We start from the raw sequence: 25,063 nt of genomic DNA on the forward strand, positions 1-25,063 counted from the left end.
TTTTGGATTCTCAAGAGCCCAAAAAGGCCTTTCTGAAAATCTCCTCTTAAAGCTTTTACCACAGCAAACACTGGTTGAATAATTGCCTGTAGTTATTTTTTAACATTCGTTGCAATTGAGTGGAACCAAAAACAGGGCAGACAGTATATATCGGTATAACAAGCTGATACAGCAAACTGCCTTGGAAAGGCAGAGCAGAGGCAGAGACACCCTCCTGTTCTCAGCCAGTTCATCACATTAGTGGCCACACTGACACCAAACACCTGGCTCAGACGCCCAGCATCAAGCCTCAGCAAGCATCCTTCCCTCTCTCCCTCAAAGGCATCTCTGAGAGGAAGATTTCTTCCCAGATTGTAACTGAGGAGGTTTTGATGCCGAAGGCAATGAAAAGAGGTAGTTTAGATGTTGGGAAGGTAATCCCCATCTATCTGCTTTAAAATGGGAAGTAAACAAAGACGCTCTCTTTAAATCAGAGAGGCATGTGGGTTTATTTGGCTAAAAAGCACCGAGGCATTCGCTCCTTGAAGGCAGAGGGAAATGGCAGTAGTAAGCTGAGGGGATAGCAGCTACGATGAGGACTGATGACATCAAAAACTGCAGTGCCAGGATCCTTCCACTGCAAAACAAGCCCCCACTTTAGATCACTCGCTTTCCTCTACAGTGCTTCTGAACTTTTCTATAGGTGGCTACCCTTATGCTGAGGTCGGAAGACCACGGATCAATGTCTCACCTATGAATGCTTTTACAGAGGAGAAGCTGCTCATCAGGACTATTTACCAAGAAGCATCTCATAAAATAATCACCTAACAGCATATATTAGCAAAGGGAATGTGCAACCATGGGCTATTTCATCTTGCTGAATACTCAGGTAAACTAGATTCGGGGTGAGGCACCCGACTGCATAATTAAAAGTCAAAGAAATAATAAAATCCAGTTGCTGTCACTGAAGATAGAAAAATTTGGACTGAAATGAGATGCAGATGTTTAAGTGTTCAGGTAAAGAATCATGGGAGCAGAGCACCCCAGGAGTCTGCAAGTAGGAACTGCATAGCTTTATAAAAAAACACAAGCTAGTTCAAACAAAAGCTTAGTTTTAAAAAAAGTTACGAGCTTGAGGAAGGCAAAAATAAGATTTCTCCTGCCTTTGTTTTGCATGTCACAGTAGATGCTAAAAGTGGTTGTTCTTTTCTTTGATGTCAATGACAGAAACAACCATTTTTACCATCTAGTCGATGACATCCCGGTTTGGGGAAAAATGTTGGAGAAGTCACCCGTGGTTAGCGTGTTAGAGGTGTCTCAGAGGACAGAGGATCTCTGCCTTGCCTGGGGCTCTGCCCATCTCAGAGCTGGAGGCTGCTGGAGAAAAGAAGCTGACAATCACACACCAGCCCTGCTGCAAAAGCCTTGGCAATGTAGGAAGCAACCTGTCCGCACTCCTGGTGCTCCGTGTGAGCAACTGCACACCAGCGGCCTGACGGGACTTTGTGCTAAATGGTATCAAAAGCTGCAAAGACACCAGCATCCAGCAAGCATACTCCATCCTCCACTGCCTCAAAGCACACCCAGAACAGGTACTGCTGCAGATCACCTGAGGACACAAAGGCCTGCATTTGCTACCACATCAAGCCTCATTTGACATTTTCACCTGTGCAAAATATTATGCATAAAATCCTGTCTTTCTGGTTACCGAACGCTACACACGAGTGTAATGCTCTCTAGCTGACAAGGAGACAACAATGGAAAGTCCTTCTAAAGCAAGTGAGAAATTCAGACCCTTCCACCAGTAAATCCATTGAAGACAGGCCCTCAATCTTCCTCTCCTTTCTCTGGGGAGAAGGAGAAAACAAAAAGTTTCATCTAGGTGAGCACCTTTACAGATGCCTCTGGATTTTGGAAGTTTAAAGAGAGCCAATTTGCTACCATTTTGCAGGACATTAAGACAAAGGCTTCAAATGACCCAGGACATTCCTAACTCACAAAGTTTTACTCATGCTCTAAATAAATTAAGTCCTCATGAAAGTTTTGCATCCAACGTCCATTCTGCCCTGATGAAACGCAGATACAACATTTATTTACTTATGTAAGATTGTCTCCCCTGGGCACCGGGCCCAAGTTTAGCAATCATTCTCTATTGAGAAGATGGCTTTGAACCAAGCCATCTTGATGAAGTATTTCTCGTAGCCTCATTTACAGCTGTGTATCAGCCAAACAACCCAGCTACAAACAGAAACACCAGCAGGAATTGCTTAAGTACCCTGGTACTTTGGAATCGAGGTTTGGCAGAAGAATAAAACACAAAGAGATATCCTTTTGTGCTGCTGTCTTTTGAGCTCTTTGATGAAAACTGGGGCTTGCAAGGTAATTTCAAGCCATGTAACACACATATGAATAGCTATTGATACTGCAGACAAGTCAAATTAAACAAGCTGACTAATATTAGGGACAAAAGCATCCGTGGCTGTATTTCTTGTCACTCCAGCCATCTAGGCTGAATATCTAATTCATGCCAGAGCTGTAGGAAGAATCAGTATTATTGTTATTGTCTATTTATTTTTAACTCTCTTATTACAGTAAAGATCTTACTAGAATGAGAGAGACATATTTTCTAGGCTGTTTTGTCAACATTAGTCATAGAATTTACTTGACTAAGAAGCTCCCCATTCTCTTCAAGAACATTTTAGGTTCTTAAGTGAAGGAAAAATCTCTTTTAAAACAATATTTTTTTTTTTCTCCGAAGCCCAGAAATTTTCTCACATTTCCATTTTAGTGAGCAGACACGGACAAAAGTTTAGGTATTCTTTTAGTTGGTCCTGGCTCTTTGGCTGCATCGCGTGGCAGATTCCTTGGGAACCTCATACCACACAGCCTGCTGAGACCCAACAAGCATGCCTGAAATTTGGGACACAGCTTTCTACGTTCTACCCCTGGCAAGCACACATCATTCTCTGTGTCAGACGTGGGTGTTTACGTCTGACGTTTACTTCCTTACAAAGGAAAGCAGAGCCCACAGGCAGTGTTACACAGATCTGGCCAGGTACCTGATTTGGATTGACAGGATGCCAGTAGCTTACCCCTGGAGAACAGCTCTTTAACAGCTCAGATGTAAGAAAGCTGGGGAGGGGCTGTTTGCAAGGGCATGTAGTGATAGAACGAGGGGCAATGGCTTTAAACTAGAGCAGGGTAGGTTTAGATTAGACATTAGGATGACGTTCTTTACAGTGAGGGTGGTGAGACACTGGAACAGGTGGCCCAGAGAGGTCGTGGAGGCCCCATCCCTGGCGACATTCAAGGACAGGCTCTGAGCAAGCTGATTTAGCTGAAGATGTCCCTGCTTACTGCAGGGGTGTTGGACTAGATGACCTTTAAAGGTCCCTTCCAACCCAACACATTCTATGATTCTATGATAAAAGGCATCTGTAACTCACGATAGCACACACCTCCTCTGACACTAAACATTTCCAGAGAGACGCCTTGAGTGCAAGGAAAAGGAGCAATTTCAGTGAGGATAAAGATGAAAGGCTAAGAGTGAGATCACGGAGAAGAAACCTTGCATGGGTGCCTGGTCCCAAAGCTGCAGCTCCTCTGGCAGATGCTGTGCTGGTGCTTCCCCAGCTGTCCCTTGCCCATGCTCAGCCGCTGCTCTCCTTGTGCAGGAGGGACTGATCAGACCCTCTTCCCCGGGAGCTGAAAGCGCAATCAGAGCAGCACCAGATGATGCCCTTTTCCAGCCCCCCTTGCTGAAGCAGTCCTGCCTGGCCACAGCGCGGCAGGGAGGAGGGAGCTGGCTGCTGCCAACCACCTCGCTCCACCAAAATCCCCCCACAGTCTGTTTAAGCAGCACAGCGGCAGGTAGCACTGGCGGTGTCACTCATGATGAGAATAGATGTTGCTCATCGAGCGCTGGCGCCTGGGCTGATACAAACTGCGCTGGGTTTCTGTGAAGTGCAGAGAGGAGAGTTTTTAAATTGCTTTATACCTCAAGGACACTGGTCCATACTCAAAGGTCAGGAGCATCGAAAAGCAACACATTCCTGATGCAACCAGCTTGAAAAGACGCTGAAAGGATTAAGCCACGGTGCCTGGCACTGACAGGCAGGGGAGGGGCAGGGTTGGGTAAATGTTTGCTGAGATGTGGCAAATGCAAAATTGATTTTCTTCTTCATTTAACACGTTTTTCACACTCTTCCCCCCTTCTCCTCCCCTTTATGATTAAATTTAAAGACAACAGTGACTTCAAGATGCAAACACACTTAAAAGTTTAGAGGAGAGGGACGGGGAGAAGGCTTGGAGAGAGGAAAATCTGCATATCCAGCACTGCGAGAGAAACTCCTGAATTAGGAAAGCTGCAGGGACGCAGAAATGGTATGAAAAGGGATTCCCTGGGGAAAGAGGAAGGGGATGGTCTTTGTTTCAGCACACTCCATAGGATCTGAGCTCCTGACTCCTCTGAATGACGACATGAGCATGGCTGAGAAGCCAGTAGGGACAATGCTCATGGTTTAGTTTAACTTGCACCGGCCTCTCATGTTCACTTTGCTTCAGATATAACGCAGATGAACTAGACGTCTTCTGTAAGAGGAAAAATCCACCACAGATTTTAAATTGTCTTTAACAGACTCTTCAACTGTCTTTCACCTGGTGAAAGGCTGAGAGCATTTTGAAGATCTGTAGCATTACCCTCATTCATTGCACAGCAGTTATGTCCTTGGGGGGTGAAATGGGATGGGAATATTTTAAATAGCAGCTATGAAAGTGTTTCTCCGAACATCACAAAGCACTTCCCAACTTCCCTGACTAATTCAACCATTCAGAGCTGGTCAGGCTTTCAAATCAGAATGAGAACAGTCAAGCAGAGTGGACTTCAAGTTTTTAGCTTATTTTTTAATTATTTACACACACCATTACTGAGCAAAACATCTGGAGAAGAGGAGAGGCTGGAAAGCCACCTTCAGCAGCAAGCCTGCAAAGGAGAAACACCTTTTTCCTTTGCATTCAACTATTGCCCTACTGGGAACAATATCTATTTAAAGCTTTCCTTAAACTCACATTCCCACTCCCTTTGCCTCCTTTGCAGCAGTTTTGCAATCTCGGCTGTGCCAAAGCTTTTTGTTTGAAGTAGCTCTGGACACCCTCACTCTCAGGGCACATGAGTCCCTTGGCCTGTGCCATCAGTGTTCATCAGTGCTTCTTTCCACACTCCGCATCCCTAGAGATGCTCGGTTTAATCTGGTGCAGATTTTTTCCCCAGCCATACACATTAGCCCGTAGCAGACAAGTTCTCTGGTGCTTATTAGTCATCCGAATGCACACACACACTGCTCGTGCTAAGCTGAAAACCTGACCTATAAGGAGGGAAAGAAACAATTTAGAGGCCAAGAGAGGTGACCCAAACTGTCATTCAGACTGAAGAGCTTGTCCCAGGTCAGTTCTGACTGGCCAGGCGTGCAGCAGTCCCTTAGACTCGACTTAACACAGGTCTACCATTAGCATGTCCTCAGACAATGATTACTTATTTTAAATCATGCTGGCTGGGGTAGAATCCCCTTGTTGGATTTGGCTCTGCAAATCTTCTAACAAATGAATGTCATGGCAAGGTTTTTCATGGGAACAGCAAAGCAGAGGTGATTATTAGAAAAGCCCCAGTTCCCACACATTTAGCATAGTGCTGCCTGGTTTTCAACTCCAGCATAACACGCAAAACCTCAAAACTCTTATTTCCTTTGTTCAGCTGCAGCTCAGAAACAATATTTCCAAAGGCCCCTGCACCGTATAAATCATGCATGAAAACTTATAGAAAGCAGAGTGCTACTGGACACATAGGTGCTCCTGGGAGCTCCAGGACACAACACCATGCCAGCCACAGCAGTCCTGGTGGTTCAGTTCCTCCCCATGGCCCTCCTTCCCTTTTTCTTGTCACAAGTATTAGAAATCATCTGAAACCTGGCGATTGGAAAATGATGCAATCAGCTATTGGTGCGTGGCATCATTCCATGCTTAACATCCCATAATGTCTTGTGTGAGAACCAAGGTGAGGTCAACTTCCAAGCCTTTCTTACCCTGTGGGACCTAAAGTAAAATTATGTCAGTGAAAATCTGGGTATAGCAAGGTATCACTCCATACAACGTACTCCACTGAGCCTGGTGGGGATTAAGAAGCTAATCGTGTGCTGCATCCAAATCTGGATAGAGCTGAAGAATCTTCCCACCAGTAGATGTATGGTCTAAACTGGAAATGTCCATCTCACAGGCCTGTAATGGACTAAACTGCTCTGGGTTTTCCAAGTTCTGTTTTAAAAAACACTGCGTGTCCTAAAGCTTCCTGAGAAAAAGTGTTTTCTGCACTGCACAAATTTTTTGCAATTCTGCACTGCAAAGTTCAAAATCAACTCTGTCCTCCAGCTTGAATTTATGAACAAAGATCAGCTCAGAGCTTATCCTTAGGCTTGGCTCTGCATCAAGATCTTCCTTCGGGACTGCTCTTCTACCCATATGCTCCCTCCTCTTTTCCCTCGAGAGCAGGGGGTACACAGGAGACAGCAACCTGCTCCAGTGAGCCAGCAAAATCCAAATCCAGAAAGAGGGTGGGATGTTTCTGGCAAAGAAGATCCATGCCAAAGCACTTTCCAACATCTCCCTGCCAAAAAAGAACTTTGGTACCCCTCACCTTGCTCTGTGCTGATCTATTTCTGTGCCAAGAGGAGTTTTCCATGTGCTTATTAACTATTTACAGGATGTCTTTGTCAAATTACATTGCCACCTTTTCTCCTTGAATGCATCCCACTGAAATCTGTATTCCTGTCACCTGCCCCCACCCTCTCTCGGTGGCAGCTACTCTGTTCAGCTGTTCTTCCACTTCGCATTCCTGTTAGACTAGCAATATCCACATAATATCTTTGGGGGAAAAAAGCTTTTGAAATACAACTTTTGTTTTAATGATGGAACAGCATATGCAGTCGCTCCTCCAAGCATTTTCTAAGTGGTGATAATGCTCTCAACTTATTTAAGTACAGTATTTTTCCACTGAGGCTCTTTGTGTAACGATGCTCCCACCTCATTATCTTTCAGTAGCTGTGCTAGCAAACAAGGCACATGGAAGCCAAAATGATACAGGTTGCAACTCAGAGAGACAAGAACTAGTCAGGGATGGTAATAGACCCAAAAAGCTGGACCCAAAAATAAACCAGGAGCGTCTGACATTAGGACTCTCTGGAACAGTTACAAAGACAACAAACACAGCCTGGACTCACTGTCATTTTGCATTTTGTGTGCAAGAATTGCCTTTGTTAAAGGATGCTGTCTGCAGCAAACCATTGAAGCTGCACAACCGCCTTTTGTGCTATGTAGTGGCTGGACATGAAAGTGCCTTCAGATAAGAGGCCGGCTCCCATCGCCAGCTCGTCATATGCTTCCTGCCCAGCCCACACTCAAACCGAGATGCTCTGAGCTGCAGACCCGCGCGTGGCGCTCAGCCCAGCGGCTGCCTGCCTCTGCTGCCAGCACACGGAATGACTTCCAAAAGTCAAGCAGGAGAGGTGTCCATGGGTGAGGTTAAAGGCTGAGATCTGCCCTGCTGCTTGTCCATACAGGAAGAAAAACCCGTGCTCAGGTTTGTACTGCTGACATGGGGAGCACTGTCACCCCCCGCCAGTGTGCTTGTCACACGCATGGACAAATGCCTGTGACCTGGTCCTGTGAAAAGACGAGCAGCACAGAGAGCAAAGGGCAAAGGGTTGGTCACGAGATGGAAAAAGCTAAGAAGCCCTCTCCACACTGCTGCCCTGAGAGCTCCCCATGGCTCACTTGTGCCACTCTCCTGTTTGACAGCATCTTTCTGCCTCTTCTGGCTGTGAGAGCAACTGTGATTCCAGATGGTATCTGCTCCCATGCGAGTCCCACTCAGCGTGCTCACACGCATGTTTTTACTTATTTTGTTTAGATCTGCAATATCATCCCTGGCTGGACAAATGCAAAGTGACTCACTGGCAAGGATTTTTGAAAATTATTGAATTATTTACTTACTTTAATACAGATAGGAACCCGCTCATTAGCTTTGATTACATGTGACCGTGGTTGATTTAAATCAAATTTGCCTTTCGAATTCAAAACACAAACAGAAATGACAGCAACAACAAACCCAGTGACAATGTTTGTCAGTTCTAGGCCTGATCAAAGGAGCACAGGACACAAGCAAGCTTTTCTACAAAGGAAGAGGACACAAGCGAGCTTTTCTACAGAGTGCTTGGAGCACTCAGTGCTGCTTTTCCTTCCCATGTGGACAGTAGATGTTTCTTTGTTTCCCCATCGTTTCCAGAAGCAAACAGGTAGAATGCGTGTAACAGCTGTAGAAAAATCCCATTACAATATACACACAAAAATAATAGGCAGCAGAGAGGGGGATATTTCTGCATTGCCTTAAAATAAAGCCAAGGAATGCCCATAACATACCACGCACACTTACATTCCCAGATTTGTTTCTAAATGAAGGTGGAAGACACCGGTTCCAACAAGCTAGAAATACCCCAGCTCTGCTATGGTATGCAGGTGACAGCCCCTCTCAGACATGCAGCTGGCTCTAGGGCTTTCATTTATTTCAGAAAATTGTTGAAGTATGAAAGCGAAGACAGAGACTGGAGAAGTTCCAAAGGCCTCAAAATGTCACCCTTGTTATTAAAGCAAAAAGACAGTATGTAGGACACGGACCGAGGAGAGGACAAAAGTTTTTTTTATGAAAGAATCAAATTGCTTTTGCCTTCTCCAGCTGTTGCCTTCAGCTTTGTTGACATTTCCACTAATAATATGTGAGGACATGCTGGATGTGCCCTGAAGCAGACCTGCCAGTTAGGGAGATGGGGTTTCCTCCAGCTAATGACCTGGTAAGGGAACTTTCCTACCCCACGGTTGCTTTTGGTTGTGCTGCCTACATCGAAGAGGATGACTTAGGAGTGAGGGAAGGAAGGTGTGGAGTGACTGGAGGTGGTGCTGTGATTGTCACCCCTAAGTCTCTCCTCTGCAGGCACCTGTAGACTGATGAGGAAGAAAAACCCACATCCATCCCCACAGGGGCGATCTGAGAGGCAGTTCCTCAGCTTAGAGGAATACCCATCTTGGATCTGACAGCCAGAAGTAGCAGTTTGTGACACTAGAAGCAATCCATGCTCTGGAAAGCATTTGGTTCAGACTGGTACTGGCAGAGCTGCAAGACCCAGAGATGGAGCAGACAGGAGAGCTGGCTGAAGGCAGGAAAAGATGCTCTGAGTATGTGCTCAAATGGGATCACTCAGAGTTAACTTTTCCCATTTGCTCTCCACATGCCCTTTCTACGGCTTGTCTCCCCCAAGGAGTTCCCAGACAGACGCCAGAGGAAGGTATAAGCTTTGCAAAGAAATCTGACCTGTTGTCTAGACCATCCCGAAAGAGAAGCTTGACTTTTTCTTATTTATTCACAGTACACTTCCCCCTCCCCAGGTGGTAAGTCTCCCCAGCCAAATAACACTCAGGAAGGCCTCAGAGTTGGAGTAGATGGGTTCCTTTCCTCTCCTACAAGCTCCATTGGCCAACAGCGACGCACTCCCTGTGTGGGAGGCACAGCACCAGCAGGTCCTGGAGATGCCACAGGTCTGCATTGGCTCACTTCAGGGTTTCACAACACAGAATTAAATAAAATAAGTAAACTGTTCTACAGTGGAAGCTAAAGCTTCCTACTGGCAGCTGGAGTTTGGCTTTAATCAGATGGTAATGTCTGCAGGTGCAGTCCACCAACCCAACACTGAATTGCCCCTTTCCAGCCGGCCCTGCCAGGAGACAGCTTTCTGTACCTTTAGCTGAATCACTGAACAACCCTGAGTGACATAAACATCAAAGAGACTATTTCTCCTATTCTTCCAGCAATACTCCTGGGCAATTCCCAGATCCGAAAACCCTTCCAACCAGCCAGATACACCCGAGGCCAACCTCTGCATAGGTGGTTGGTACCTCACACAAGACTGGCCCTTATGTATGTCCACAGTCCAGTCCACAACACCCTGAGGAAGATTATAAATACTCGATTTACTTAATTCATGTCTTGCTGCAGACCTGTTCCAGGCCCACGGTCACAAGCAATCTCCAAATGGAAGGAGGGGGGGTGCCAGACCACCTGCCAGTTTCCAAGATAAATTTAAAAAACCTATATGTATTTTTAAAATGCATCTAAAACAGATCTGCACATAAAATATTCTTGTTCCCTTGAATCTGTCCCAAACTAGACTCGGTGACTGAGTCCTGGATATTATATGTAAATTATGACTCATCACCGTAACACCCAAATGCAGCAGTGTCGATTTTGGATTGCAGAGTCTGTCTGGACAGATGAAACCAGCTCCAGATGCCTCAGTGGCTCTGACCAGTCACTCCTGTGTACATTTAACGATGTACCTGTCAGACAGACCGTGGTCTTCACCCACCTGTGCACATACACTGATTCCTTCTTAACCAACAAGCTGAACAGTTTGTATGGGAGATGCTTTAGTGGTTGTAGCCATAAATCAGAAAAAAATTAGTGCTTCTTTTTCAGATATTGGAAAGCGATCCTTGTTTACCCAGCACCAAGATCTATGGCTCTGGGGCCATGCCTCTTGCGTTCCTCCTCCTTAACCACACGTTGAAGTTGTGAGCAAGCTACAAGGTAGATGAGCTGATGTGCCCCTCCACCAGTGTCCGGTGGTAGGAGTCTGATGGGTCCCTGAGCTCTGTGCTACTAAGCGGCACAAACTTGCGTGGTGCTTGGGTTGATCCTGTTACAGAGCGAGAACAGGTCTGAGAACAAGTCACCTTTGTCTGCTCAGCCCCTGAGAAATTGTCACTGGGCAGGCGGCTCTCTTGTACCGAGCAGGCAGCAGACAAGGGCCCCTTGTTAACACATTCCCATTCCCTCCTTCGAGTAGTCCTTGCTGGTTCAGAACAAAAGCGGCTGAGCAAGCAGCGCACATCCCTGCCCAAAAGGCAAAAAGGTAAATGCCTCTCAACTTGATTTCATCTTGCTTTCTCGGTAGGCAAGAGCAGCAATTCCATGTGAAATCGCAATGTGACATTGTGAAGGGTATCAGGGGAGCTCCTTTTGTTTTTAAAGTGAAAAAACAAACACCAGACCCTAAGGACAGCTTATCCTTCTGCACAGACAGGCAAATGAGGCAGAGCCCAAGCTGCTCTGTCCCAAACCATGAGCAGTTCAGATTCCCCAACTTTACTGGGACTCCCCTGCAGGGACTGGGTCTCATTTCCCAGCTCCCACAGCGCAGACTGATTGCCCTCCACCATCCCTATCTTACAATGGAAAACTGAGGAAACTGAAAGACCAACTTTTTTTGTTTTCCCAATAAATCTGAAGGAAGAGCTGGCATCTGCACCAGGATTCAATTTTCACACCATATCTCCTAGTTCTACCACAGTTCTCCTGAGAAACATCACCTCAGATCGCCCCCCATTGATGGGGAGTCAGGAACTAGACTTTGCACTCCAAGCAGCTTTCCTGGGAACATGGGCAGGGTAAAACTTTGAAACAGTGAATTAGTCACTTTCCTGAATCACGGGTCTCCTTTTCCTATAAAAGGCATGTGAGCCGTTTTCCAGCCTTTTCTTTTTCTCCCTCTTGCAACTTCTGAAAAAACAGGACATTTATTCAGACAGACAATTGGAGGAACAGCAAGTCCCCGCCAGGTTATGTGACAATTTGCCAGGGTCCTGAGGCCCTTAGGAAATGGTGCAGGGATGATGGATGAAGGTGCGAACCGGAATTGTCACTCCACAGCTGAGGCATTAATCAACTGTCGGGACGACTGAGGAGTGTGGCAGGCAAGCCTGGAAAACGGGGCACCGCGCTGCAAGCAAAGCCCCAATTCTGGCACCTCCCGCAGAAGGAAAACACTCTGGGAGCGACTTCGGCTATGCACAAGAAGCAGCAAACGGTCCTGGCAATTCCCTGGGCACTTATTCCTAGAGAAAGCACTCATTCTTGCATTTTAGAGAAATTTGTTCGCAAGCCCTGCTGTGCTTCCCAAAGTCTATTACCAGCTGTGGCAAGTGACTCCAGCTCTGTCACTGGGAGAACTCACGAGCAAGCCCACCACTCTCTCCACCCCCCTTCCCTTTGTTAATTGTTTTTATTTCTGGTTTTGCTTTAAATTTCATGTTGAAGTTATTAAATTCCTTTTTCAATTTAGGTAATTTTTAAAATAAAAAAAAATATGATGCAGCATAAAAGGGCTTTTTCCTCTCTAAAAATAGAAATTAAATGTTTTGTCACTTGAAAAAAAACCACACCTCCCTTTATTTTGTAGCAAAACTATTCAGCAAGAGCTCGTTTCACAGAGAGTTTTGTTCCTTTGAAAACTCAACTATTAGTTGAGATCTCTACACCTCAAAAATATTAGCACATATAGAACAAAATCTGTAGAAGGTAAGATCACGACAACTTCTGTGGCCAAGGAGGTGGCACCCCAGATCGTTATTAAGGTGCTCTTTTCTGTTTCTGCCTCATTCCTCCCTATCATTCATTTCCATCTTTTCCCCAAGCTCACACATCTGTAGCTGTCCTCAGAGAAGTGGATGTAACGTTCCCACTGGCCTGTAGGCGCAGATCTGTGGTACACTAAAATCACGTAGCCTGTGACGGATATAATATTTGAAAATTTTCCTAAGACAGATTAACCTACAAAATTCCCCTTTGAAAAGCGGGAGGGACAAAACCTCAGTATACGTCGACATCAGATTCTAGCTTTTGTTTGGATAATTCAACCCAGATTGTTAACTCAGTTGTTATCCACTGCTGCAGGCTCAGCCCTGCTCCCTTGATGTTAGCAGGGCTTCAGCGTGTGATTTCAGCAGGACCATAAGAACAAATATCTCCTGCGCTGTTTTATAATATTATGCAGACCTCTTTGCACATACATTAATAACAAGAAGCTGCCAGCTCAAAAGCCTGGAGTCACGTTGCTGAAGTTCTGGGTTTCACAGCACATCTGATATCTCTGAGCTCGGAGAATAAGTTTGACAATCCCCTCATCCAGAGATATTAAATTTTCCTGCTGGGCCTCAAAAGAGATTTGAAGCATCACATCACCACAGCTGACAGGTTTAAGTCATAAACATCTGCTGAGCACAGCCCAGAAGGGATAGTGTCAAAAGAGAGAGATTAGCAGCATCTCCTGCTCTCTGGCCTGGAGTGGTTCTTACTTGGTGCAGAAATGCTCTGGTCTCACACACACTCCCAGGGCTACGGTTTCTCTTTCTCGTGACAGCGTTTCAGATGAGATCTGCAGCCCAGCAAATAAGTTTCGAGCAGCCTCACGTAAGTGGAGAAGGGCAGCCCCGACAGACACTCTTGCTTCTGCCACGATAGGCAGATGAGCCTGAACTCCTGAACAACCTGGGAAGTTTTGAAAGGCCTTTAGGCGGCAGCTTTTGCTGTGTCAGTGTCCAGAGAAACTTAAAGCCCATCCTGAGTGAAAATGCCACAGGGAAGGCACAGAAGGTGGAAATCCTCCCCTAAAGGTTCAACATGAGCTTATGAAAGTATTCCAAGGCAAAAGTGAGGGCTCATCACTGCTGCCCTGGTGAGCTGGGAAAAACTGCTGCCAGACGGATGCAAAGCCTGCGAGGACTCCCGAGGTTCTGTTGCCATCATCCTCCTGCTCCTTTGAGCAAGGCCTTCCAGAGAAGTCCTATTCCAGGGTTTCATCAATGATGTGGGTGATGAAAAACAGAGCGAAACCATGAAACTTGCAGACCACACTAGAAGACAACTTCCAATTCAGTGCTCAACAAACTCCCCCAACAAGAAACTTAAACTTTATGCTGCTTTTACCAACTCACCACCCCCCACCAAACAAAACACTACGGTTTGCATTTTGCCTTCATCACACGGCCATGAAAGAAGTAGATCAGGATATACATTTTGCATATATAATGCAGTCTACCAGGAATAGTCCCACAGTGCTGGTTCAGTTGTCTGCAGCCCTGTCAGCGGAAGCCCGCAATGCCACGGAAGCATATGAGCTTCACAGCGTCAGGCTTATTCAGTAACTAGATGAGAGACAGAATACCCACATGCCAAATAAATGGATTTTATAGTCTTGAGCCAGGTTTTTATAATCTTGGCTAGAAGGTAAAGGAGGGACGGTGGATATTATCAAGCTGACAGCAATGTTTTCTGTGAGACGTGTAATATCAAAGATAAAAATGTGGAGCTGAGAAAGCTTGAGGAGCAAATACCAGAATACAGCAGGGGAGCTCCAAAATTTCCATGCACAACATGCAAAATTTGATAGGTATGACCAGCTCTTTCTACCTCCCTCTTCAGCAATTACTTGCATAGTATTCAGCATAGAGGTCTGCTCTTTCTCTCTTCTTTGCTCCCAGTCTTGCTTTTAAAAACAATTCTTAAGTTCCAGGGTGAGGAGCAGCTGCAACAGAAGTTTCCCCTGCTAAGGCATCTTTCCACACCACACAGAGACAAAGGAAGTGTCTGTCTGAAGGAATTATCACAGCAAGCAAAAGACTAATGGGGCCATTCATTATCTTTAATTATATTCATCATCTTCTGGTGATTAGAACACAGTCATAAATTAAGATACATTTAAATCTGGTACATTTGAATGAACTGGATATCCTTTGAATATCTTATGGGAAGTGAATTTGTTAGGAGTAACGATGCTGTCACCTTGACAGGGCAGAGAGGATGCTTTAGTGTGTCAGGGAGCTCAGAGGGCCTTGCAGTACAATAACAGTGGAACTGGGAGAGGAAGGTATCAGCCTTTGCTTTGGTTGCTCATAGCTGAAGCTCACAAGATCTCAACTCCCAGTTTTCAGCAATTTCTCAAGTACTCAAACAAAGAGCATGGCACTTTTCTGGAATATATTAATTTTTGTTCTTTGCAACACAGGGGGTGCAGGACAGGACTCTGTCCATGGAAGTAGCTCCCCTTGTGTCCAAGGGGTGAGGAACCCATGCATGGATGTACATTTGCATAAGAGTTGTAGACTTGGAGCCGTTAATATACTGAACTCCTCAGGTACCTTAGGAAGTAGTGGATGGGAATACACATGAAGGCCCAGCCCTTCTAAGTCCCTCACATCTTAATGGTTGCACCATGAATTAAGTGAGAGGGAAGGATTAAGAGTTCGTGGTTTAAGCTGGACCTTCCTGGGAGGTGAGTGGATGAGACAGTACATTCTTCCCCAGCTTTTACTCCACTTTTATGCACCTCTAAGTCTTCTCAAAAAACTTAAAGCAAATTACTGCCTGGAAAGAAACACACAGGCACAATTATTGTGCTTCTCCAACATTCTTACACTCCACTAGTCATTAGCTAGCATAGCTCAGATAACACAAGCAGAGAGCTGTGGTGCCTCCTGCAATCTCACCCAGGGTGTCAGAGTACCCACGGTGCTTCCAGCACCCTGCCCATGCTGACCACTTCTGTACACGGCTCAGACACTAATACACCTGCACCTCGGGATTTCTCTATTTCACTCTCTAGCATCTTAGTGAAAACCCGCAGTGGTTGTAAATCATGACGCCATTTGCCATTAAAGAGAGCAGGTCTACAACATTATTGTCTGTGCATTGCATCTAGAAGTTAGCCAAGTATAAATATTGCTGGTTTTTAATGTGGATTAAACCACGCAGATAAGGTATGTCAGCTTAACCAAACACTCTGATATCAGCTGATCGTCAGTGATATCGGCGTACCTGGTTATAACTCACATGTGTCATGTTATCCTGCATTTGCTGTGGACAAAGAACGTGTGGCCAGCAAGCCCCCGTGGCTGGGTCAATCTTGTTTTGTGGAAAAGGGACCTGCTTCTGTCCCAACCAAGAACACACGGCCATGGGGTCCCTTCCAACCTAGACAAACCTGTGATTCTATGTGGGTCACCAAAAGCTCTACTGTTATTTGTTCCTGGATAGTATTTTTTGTCAATCAACCCCTGGAGCACCACAATGCTTTATACCATAACAAGAGTGTACATCAACACATCATAAACTGTACGTCAACAGCCAAACGATCCGCCGCTGCCAACACAAACACCTCATCATTGGCAGCAAAGAAACACCCTCTTTCCAGATTTGGATTTAGCTACATGCCAGGATTCGTCCATGATCAAATTATTCTGAGCTGCTTTAACCGTGTTTCCATTTTCATCAGAAAAAAATAGATAGGAAAAGCTTATCCAGTTTAAAAAAAAACCTACATGAAAAGTGATAGCTAGTGCATTACTTGAGAGAGATAAAATGTTCGATCCGACTGGAACTTTTATCCGTGAATATATCTGCAGGGCCCAGATTACTTTGAAACACGAGGATTTCAGAGCAGAAGCAGTGCTCAGTCTTAGCAGCTGCTAAGAAATTGTTGAGTGCCTTTAAAATTTCCTTTATTCCCACCCCTGTCAAGGCAAGTCCAGTGTAGGTTGCACACATAAAAGCTCGTAATGCAATGAACAGAAGCTGAATAACAGCATTGAATCTGAATTTAAATTATTTCAAACAATTAAAATGAAAACCAGGGAAGAATAAAGAAAGATGGCCTGAAGCAGAGGTTAAAAATGAATAAATAAATAAATAAAATCAATAGAGGTCATTCTCACTTGTTACCTGATAAAATGCACTAAAATAAAAGAACAACAAAGTAAAATACAACCAGAAGAAAATGATCTTAAAAAGAAAATTACTCCAACGCATTTTCTAATAAAAGTGTTTGCAATCAATAAATGCCTTCAGAGCAAACACATACTGTTTTCTGCGATGAATTACATGGTGCACATCTGGCTTTATCTGACATCTCGCATTGAGGTCCCACAGTTTCACTGCCAATGTAAGTGATGCAAGACAGAAAAAGATAGTCCAGGCTGTTGTAGATCATGAGAAAAACATTAAGTCAGGGTGATGCTTTAGTCCTTCAAAAGCCCCAAACTAGGCCATACAGTGGGCACCTTGCAGGAGACGGTCCTGCACTTAGCACCGGGGCTGGATAATAAAGAGTACATTTGTTTTTAAATCCTCCTAGTTACATCTTTTCTATATATTTTAGGTTTATTTCTTTAGACTGATGCTTCCTGAAAGAAGCATTTAGCAGCTTCTAATGAACAACAGAAGTAAATTTTAAAAGATACTAAATTGCTTCTACAGGAGGCTCTTTGTTAACCTGTGTGCTTTTCTTTACCCTAAATCCCAGAGTGGTGTCCAGTCCACATACATTTTTAAGTTGAGGTTACAGAACTGAAGAAATGACAATTTCTTGGGGGAGGAATGACATCCATTTACCTGAATAAAGTACCAAATCTAAATTCTTGCCACCAAAATGCAAAACTCAGCACTTTATTTGTCAGAAACACTTGACTACTTGTAGCAATGGAGGTTGAGTAGCCATAGTAAAATGTCACTTTTCATGACAGCAGGTTTTAAAATCCCCCCCTTCTCCCCTCCACAAGAAGATCTCCCACAGAGTTACTACACTGCTGTCTAGCCCATGAGCCCACGTATGCTGGATTGTTTTCTGTAACTAAACATGCCTAAGAAAGTGAAAAGCTACTGATTATTGAGCAGCTCTAGGCAATGACTCTTTTCACACCCACAACTGGAAAACACCACTTTATTTTCAATTCACGTAAGTAATCAAACCGTAACTATGACCCATCAGTATCAGAAGATGAAAGCATTCAGCTGATCTTGGCAAAAACTTCCTCCATCTTTGTTAAGGATGAAAGCGCACCTCTATGTCTTTGTTGTTAGCTATTTGAATAAAGTTTGGGGCTCTAGTTTGGATCTGAATTTGTGATTTGAGATTAACAATGCATTTATACTTCCTATTACACATCCCACACGCATTTAGCCCCTGAACGTGATAGCATCCTTCATTTTCTCTGTTACATCTCATTGTGAGGCTGTTTAAATTCACTTGAAAAAGTCATTAGCTTTACATTAAGAATCGCTGTGGCATCTGGCAGATGATCTATAGAGGAAAATTGTGTTCGTATGGAGCCCCACCATCGGTGCTCATAGACTGAGAAACATTATTTAAGAGAAGGACTGAACTAATGGTATTTGACGCATAAATACACGTCTGTAATCATCAATGAATCACACAGTGCATTACCAATGTTAACGTTCATAAGACCTCCATAGGGTAGGTAAGTAGGATTTCTGAGAATACCAAGATGGGGAAATGAGACATAGGTACTTCAGAGAAGAAATTGGGTTGCAAATAAATTGTGCATCTAAACACATGAACAAAAAGGAAATTAACTCAAGTCTGTTTCTCATCTACTCCTTGAAATACAAACCCACCCTGCTCATTCATCCGTCTGATATCTGAAGTGCCTGATCTGACATGGAGGGGGCAAAATTTTAGGATCCTCTCATGTCCAAGGTTTTAGCTTCACATAGACACCCAACAAATGACACAGTTCAACAGAGGAAAAGAGTAACAGCCACCTTTGCCAAGGCAGAGGCCAGCAGAGCTGATTACCCTCCTCCTCCCTGGCAGTAAGTCAGGAACAGACTCTGAAGAAAAAGTGCTGCTGACAAGGAGACTATCAGCAGCCCTGGACTGATGCGCGTTGTCATCTCCATCCATTACAGTTTTGATCAGGAAACAAAATCTGCATCCTCCAAGCCCACAGACATACAGTGAGAAGACATAGATGAAGGCTGATGGGAAAACATACACTTTTGTATTATGAGCTTTTTTTATGCCTATTTCTCTATTTTTATGAGCACTAGGAGGATAATTTTTGACTATTCCATTCATCCATACTTCTGTTTGTTACAAATATTTTATTAAGTCAGCAGAGCAAAAATTATAGGCAAAACCAAGATAGTTTAAATGCTCCATATTACAGAGAACAATAAAAAAATGTTTTAAGTTTCCTGTTTTTATAAAACACAATGGCCCATGTCCACTCCTGAGAACAACTTAAGCTCACTGCACCCTATAAGATGTTTTACTTAATCGTCCATATTAAAAGTCCTGTTGGTATGATGAGGTTTGCAGAAACATTTTGCATTAATGCTCGATTTTACCTTCAGTTTGGGAAAGACACAAGAGTCTTACAACTAGTAACACTTATGCTAGTGGGTGTCACTGTCTCATATCTCCAGCATAGCTGAAAGAGGTCCTCCTCTTTAGGAATACTGCCCAATTTTGTCACAAAAGTTTGTTGTCCAACCCACCTCTAAGGATGGGTCACCTGCTTTCAGCAATGAGTGATCTCTGGGTTGACACTACCACAGAGTTACCTGTACATCATTTTCCGCTGGGACAGGATTTTCCCAGCAAGAAAGCCAGTATGATACAAGAACTTGGAGCAAAAACCAGATCACACGTATGCACACTCTACCATGATGTAGGTTTTTTCTTTTCCTAGTAAAACTTCTCTCAATTTATTCCAGGTTTGAGATGTTTACGAGCTAACATTAAGTTCCAAAAAATGTCAATTCTTGATAGAAAGCTTCTGCAGATGAACTGTATTTTTTCACCAAATAAACAAGAAATGACACCACTCCTCTGGACTTTCACCAATCGTTTCTGCAAAGGAAACCAATCTTCCTCCTTTTCACAAGTGAATAACGCAGGCAATGAGATCCTCATCCACTAAAACTTCAGCTCATTAGGTCTGCAAACATTATCAACCTCATCTCATGTGTCTGAAGGCAGAGGACAACTCTGCATCTCCTCAGGGCCCAGTCACCAACCCTCTGCTTGAAATGTTAGAGTACTATGGCTTAGTCTGGAAGCCACGAGCTCAACAGGCCATTCTGGAAAGCTCATGACACTCTAAGCCTAGCTTGACATCAGTAAAAGAGATCGGAAAAGAAGTCAAAGCAAGAGCATTTAGGTGATCAAACAGCAGTTGACCACTCTTGAAAAGAGACAGGATTGAGAGTGATTGCTCATCAGCATTTGGATCTGGCAGGCAGAGCCACATCACGCAGGTCATGCAAAATCCCGTTTGCATTCAGGTCAGCAGCATAAGATCTTAGGCCATACCTGCAGAAACCAGGAAGCCAGGGGGAGCCCACCCAGGATTAATATTCCCTCTCGACTAACTAGGTGGCATAAAAGAGACAAAACCTAATGGAAAGCCATCAATGGCCTGAGGCCTGCTCTTTCCTAAAGGAGGCAAACATGGTGATGCAAACCTTGGCATTGCATCATTATCAAATTAGGCAAAGCAAAATGGGGACATTGAGCAAGCTCCCAGGTTAGTAACACCTTTGGAGGAGGGCATTAGGAGGTAGGCGAGCAAGAAGTGATACTATAAAAATGCAGACACCGTCTTGGTGTCAGGGTAAACAAAAACATAGAGGCCTGAAAGGGGCTGAGGCAATGAAGGCTTTTCAATCAGTGGCTGAGGGACACAGTTTATTAGCCTGGCAATAAACCTTATTTGCTGACAAGATTCAAATTCAAACACACTTACAGATACTGTACAGTGCATAATGCTGCTGCTCAGCTTAATGCTGTGGCATGTTGAGTTAACCACATCTTTACTTGCTGTATATCCTAGAAAAAACTTCTACCAGCAATTATGAAACTTGATTGAACATTTGAATCAAAATCTTGGATGCACAAAATCCAAACTGCCCAATCAAGCTGTTATTTATAGCCAGAAAGCAGGGAGAAGCTACAGATTTTTGACTTTTTTCCTTTAGACTAATGTTTTTATTGGATGCACTGTGGTCATATTCACATCATCCTTATCTCCAAAGAGCTTTGTGCAAGACTAACAAGCACCAGTTTCATTCTGAAATTACTGTGCTAGATGAGACTCTGTGAGGTATATTGCCTAAAGGGGTAGGAAGGACCCTCCTTTTAACTACTACTTTTGCAGGGATTTAGAGGTGTGTGCGCTGCCTCCCTCCTCTTGAGAAGGGAAACGCTTGCCCCAGCAACAACAGATACTCTGCTGTTCTTCTGGGTCCAGGGAGAAGCAGAGGTCAAGAACACAACAAGAACAGATACCACCATTGCAACATTTTAACACTGCAATATGGAAGAAGTTTACTCGTTCTTCCACCCCAACTCCTCTGCCTCCTCTCAGACATGACACTAGAGCTGAGTCTTGCAGAGGGAAGACCTGGCAGAGCACCTCCAGTACAACAGCACAACAGATTACTGGGGAGACAGGAAAAGGTTGGACAAAGCTTGTTTATGGGTGTAATTAAGGGGTTTCTGGCACATATAATTTCTACCAAGGTTACTCTTACAGTCCACTAGTACAAAAGACAAACAAAAATTCAAGCTCTTGGAAGTCCAAGAGGTCTTTTATTCTTAAACTTCTTAATTTTCTTTTTTTTTTTTTTAAATCACTAAAGGAGAGGAAAGAGGGTGTTTCAGCCCTGAACTATAAGGCTGACTTACAGCTGGTGGCTCAGTAATTGGTATTTATGGCTCAGAACGCATCGCTAACATGCAGGTTGAAGACTGATATTTTCATCACTTCTTACTTTGCTCTCAGCTTTGCAGCGATTTCATGCACTCTGAGTTTGTCAATTACCTTCCTGAGCTGGGATGGTGCAATTTGTTTTTAATGCACGTACAGCGAGTTTTAATAGCCTGTTTTGTTTTTTGCATTTGCAATTTCATGGGGACAGATTCAGGGACAAAAACACAGGGAAGACCAAGAAGGCCAATAGTCTTGATAAGCACTGCAATGGCTTCTTGGAGCTTCATCTCATCCCGGCCTGTAAGGTATCAATTCCCAAACTGGCTCCTAAAGCCCCAGCTACCACTGCTCCCTTTGGTCTGCATTTTGTGGTGTCAATCTATGATGCAGTTCTCACGCTGTGAGCTTTGCCCTTCTGAGGAGTGGAAGTGATGCTGAGGGGTGGTGCAAACACATTGCAACGCTGAAACCTGAAAACTGTAGGTTGGATGGCAGAAGATATTATTGAAAGAGTTCACAGGATGAGAGTGCAAAGTTAATCCAGGAAAAGATGTCTTGACAGAACCCTATGAACATAGGATGAGGTCCCAGTATGAACCAGGAGGTGTGAGGGCAGCTCTGAGGAGATCCATACCGCTAATTTTGCAGTTTGCAGCCCTGGATTTCGGACTGTGAAGAAGTCAAATAGCCTCTCATCTATAATTCAATCCTCTTTCACTTTGTTCTGGATTCCTAGAGTCCCAATTTCCCCAAAAGATATAATGTGTCCTGCCTGAGGGCATAGGTACCAATAAATTGAAAATGTCACCATTTTGTCGTATTTGTCACTTTTGGCAGCAGTGTACTCAGAATAGGAAAAGGAAATGAAAGGATCAAGTGCACCACCAGCCAGAGCCCAAAGCATGTACAGGGGGCTAGTTGGGATGATGAACGTCATCTCTGGCTGAAATACCAATTCTCAAACTCATTGAAACTAGTCAGAGTCAGATAGCACAGATAAACTCTTAAATACACAGTAAAATGTAAAAGACAGACCCTATATGGATTTAATTAGTACATCAGAAGTAGAGAAGAGGTACTGGAAAGCCAAATCAATCTGCACTCCTTGGATTTCTCAGCATTAAGGATAGAAAAGGGAAGGCCCTCGTATAGAAAAGAGAGAAAATAAAGTATTTCAGGGAATATGCACAAACTTTCCTGTAAATGGGCTGCTGGAATAACCCAGACAGAATAAGCTTCAGTTTCAACTCAAGCATGAATGCCAATAATCTTCTCTATAACCTTTTTAAACTCTTTGCTTTTCTATCACATATACCAAGGCTGAAGGGAGTTAATCTATTCAAGGTATGAGTATAGACACACACATTATATACAGCAGAGTGCTCCTTCAAAGAGAACTAGTTACTCAGCAGTCTCTACCAGCACCAGTAATATTTAAGGAAAGTGTCATTTATCTTATTGAGAATTTTACCAAAACCAGGAAAGACGTAGTTGCCCTTCCTAAGAAAACAAGAGGTTGAAGGATGAAAGATGGTCCGAATTACTTTTTACCTATCAATTATTTGTCTGTAAGTACTCTTAAAAACTGATTTCCCATATATGTATTACAATTTCATAAACCATTATATAGCTACATGCATTATACATTAAAAATGAAATTGGGAATATTTCTTCCTAAAAGCTACTTCTACAGATGCCAAACTTACCCATGCCGTCTTTGGCCTTTATGTTTCTTTGCAAGTGAAAAAATGCCCCAGCAGAGCAGATCATCTCATTCTCAGAGGGCTGTGTCTAGTTTCAAGTTGTGTAATTACTTTGGGTAAGTTGTTTTATCCCTGACGAAGGAGTCTGTTGCAGTCCGTGGAGGGTGTCTTTCCATCTGGGCATCAATTAATAGATACTCCAGGCTAAGACTTGCAGTTTCAGGACTGCTCTAGTTTTTATTTGACAGTAATGAGACTGTCAGAATACCTCTTATCTCAGTAGAAATAATCTCTCTCAATCAGTGCTACACAAAAGGTAAGACTGTCACTCACTGAGCTTCTCTCATACAAGAGCCAAACTGTTACTGATAGGATCAAATAGAAAAAGCCTTTAAGGGCAGGTAGGCTTGCCCCTATGGAGGGTTCGTTCTTAATAAATGGTTGCCAGACTCTTATTCATTCTTTTAGCTAGCTCTTCCTTAGAAAGGCTACTTCAGACAGGAGTTTTCCAGGGAGCTAACAGGGCTGTGATATCCCCTCTCTCAATAAATTAGTACACTGTTATATAAGACATTCAGGTTGATCTTGCAAAGGCAGCGTGATTACATGCTTCAATTTATTCCACAACAGAAGTGCCTAGTTTAAGGTCCATATATTAAAAGAAAGACCAAAACAAATAAAAATTATAGCCAGAGAGGATATCAGAACAAACCCCAAATCTCCTGGCTTTCTGGATGAAGAAATTATGAAATTGGGTTTCCACTACAGAACAAAGATGTTTCCAACCTCTCTAGAACACTGTGCAGATAAATTCCCTCGCCCGTGGGAAATGCTCAGATGTTGTGGCAATGGGCTCTACATTAAGCAGGTAAGAGCATCGTGTGCTTATCAAGTTTATTACAAATTATTAGTTTTAAATGAAGTAGATTTATGATAAGCAATGACAGAAGTAGGAAAAGATCACTGTTAGAGTACAGCACATGCACCCGCAAACAAGCTGCATCAGCAATAAAATGGAAGAGAAAACCCCCTCTGACGAGGTCACACCTTGGAAAGGCCTTAATTTATGATTGGGCACCAGAGTATTTGAAACTACTGATGCAATGCGCCGACACCACCTATCAACAGTGTTCACTAGCTAAGCTGCCATTTCTCCACCATGAGGACAGATGTTGCAAGTTAAAATATAGTTCGGGCATACATCTGGTAATATGTGAAATCAATTCTTTCAGGACTTTGCGGCAGGAAGAGGGAAGAAAGAGTGGGGATAAGTTGACTGTTATCGAAAAATACTTTGCACGTGATGATGCAGTAATGGCAAATAGCCCAGTTTCAGTGGGCTAAGCTGTGATCTATAGATAAATACAGGTTAAAAATGAAACTGCACATACCATCAGATTTACAAAATAACAAAATTGAACTTGTAAATGACAAAGTGTCCATTTCTTTCTTTGTTGATAAGTACAAAAATGCTGCACACAATCATGTTCTTTGAGCCAGTGCTTTTTAAACACCGATACTACATAGGAATGAACAGAAGCAGGGCTTCCCCCTACAGGAATTCACATTTTCCACTGACAACCCAGAAAAAAAACATACATAAATGTATACAGTAGAGGATGTCACGTGTGACACTCTGACCTAGAAGACCCATGCCATGCAACACAGCTATAAGAGGCAGGGGAGAAGCACGCTCCTGAAATCTAAAACCAGCCAAAAAATATGGAAACCCAGACCTGTAAGCTCCACAGGCAGGGCGCTGCTGGCCTGGATCTATCTTCTTTTCCCCAAGCTCACCTCCAGAATTTATGCATAAAGTTTTTTTGACATTTAGAGCCTGATCCAAAGATAGTTGAACTCAGTAGGACCCCGTAGCAAATGCATCTGGGTTTGGGGTGGACTGCAAAGAGAAAAGTATTTCTGTGCCCCCTGGACCC

This window comes from Rissa tridactyla, chromosome 6 (genome assembly GCF_028500815.1).
Source record: "Rissa tridactyla isolate bRisTri1 chromosome 6, bRisTri1.patW.cur.20221130, whole genome shotgun sequence".
Taxonomy (NCBI): Eukaryota; Metazoa; Chordata; class Aves; order Charadriiformes; family Laridae; genus Rissa; species Rissa tridactyla.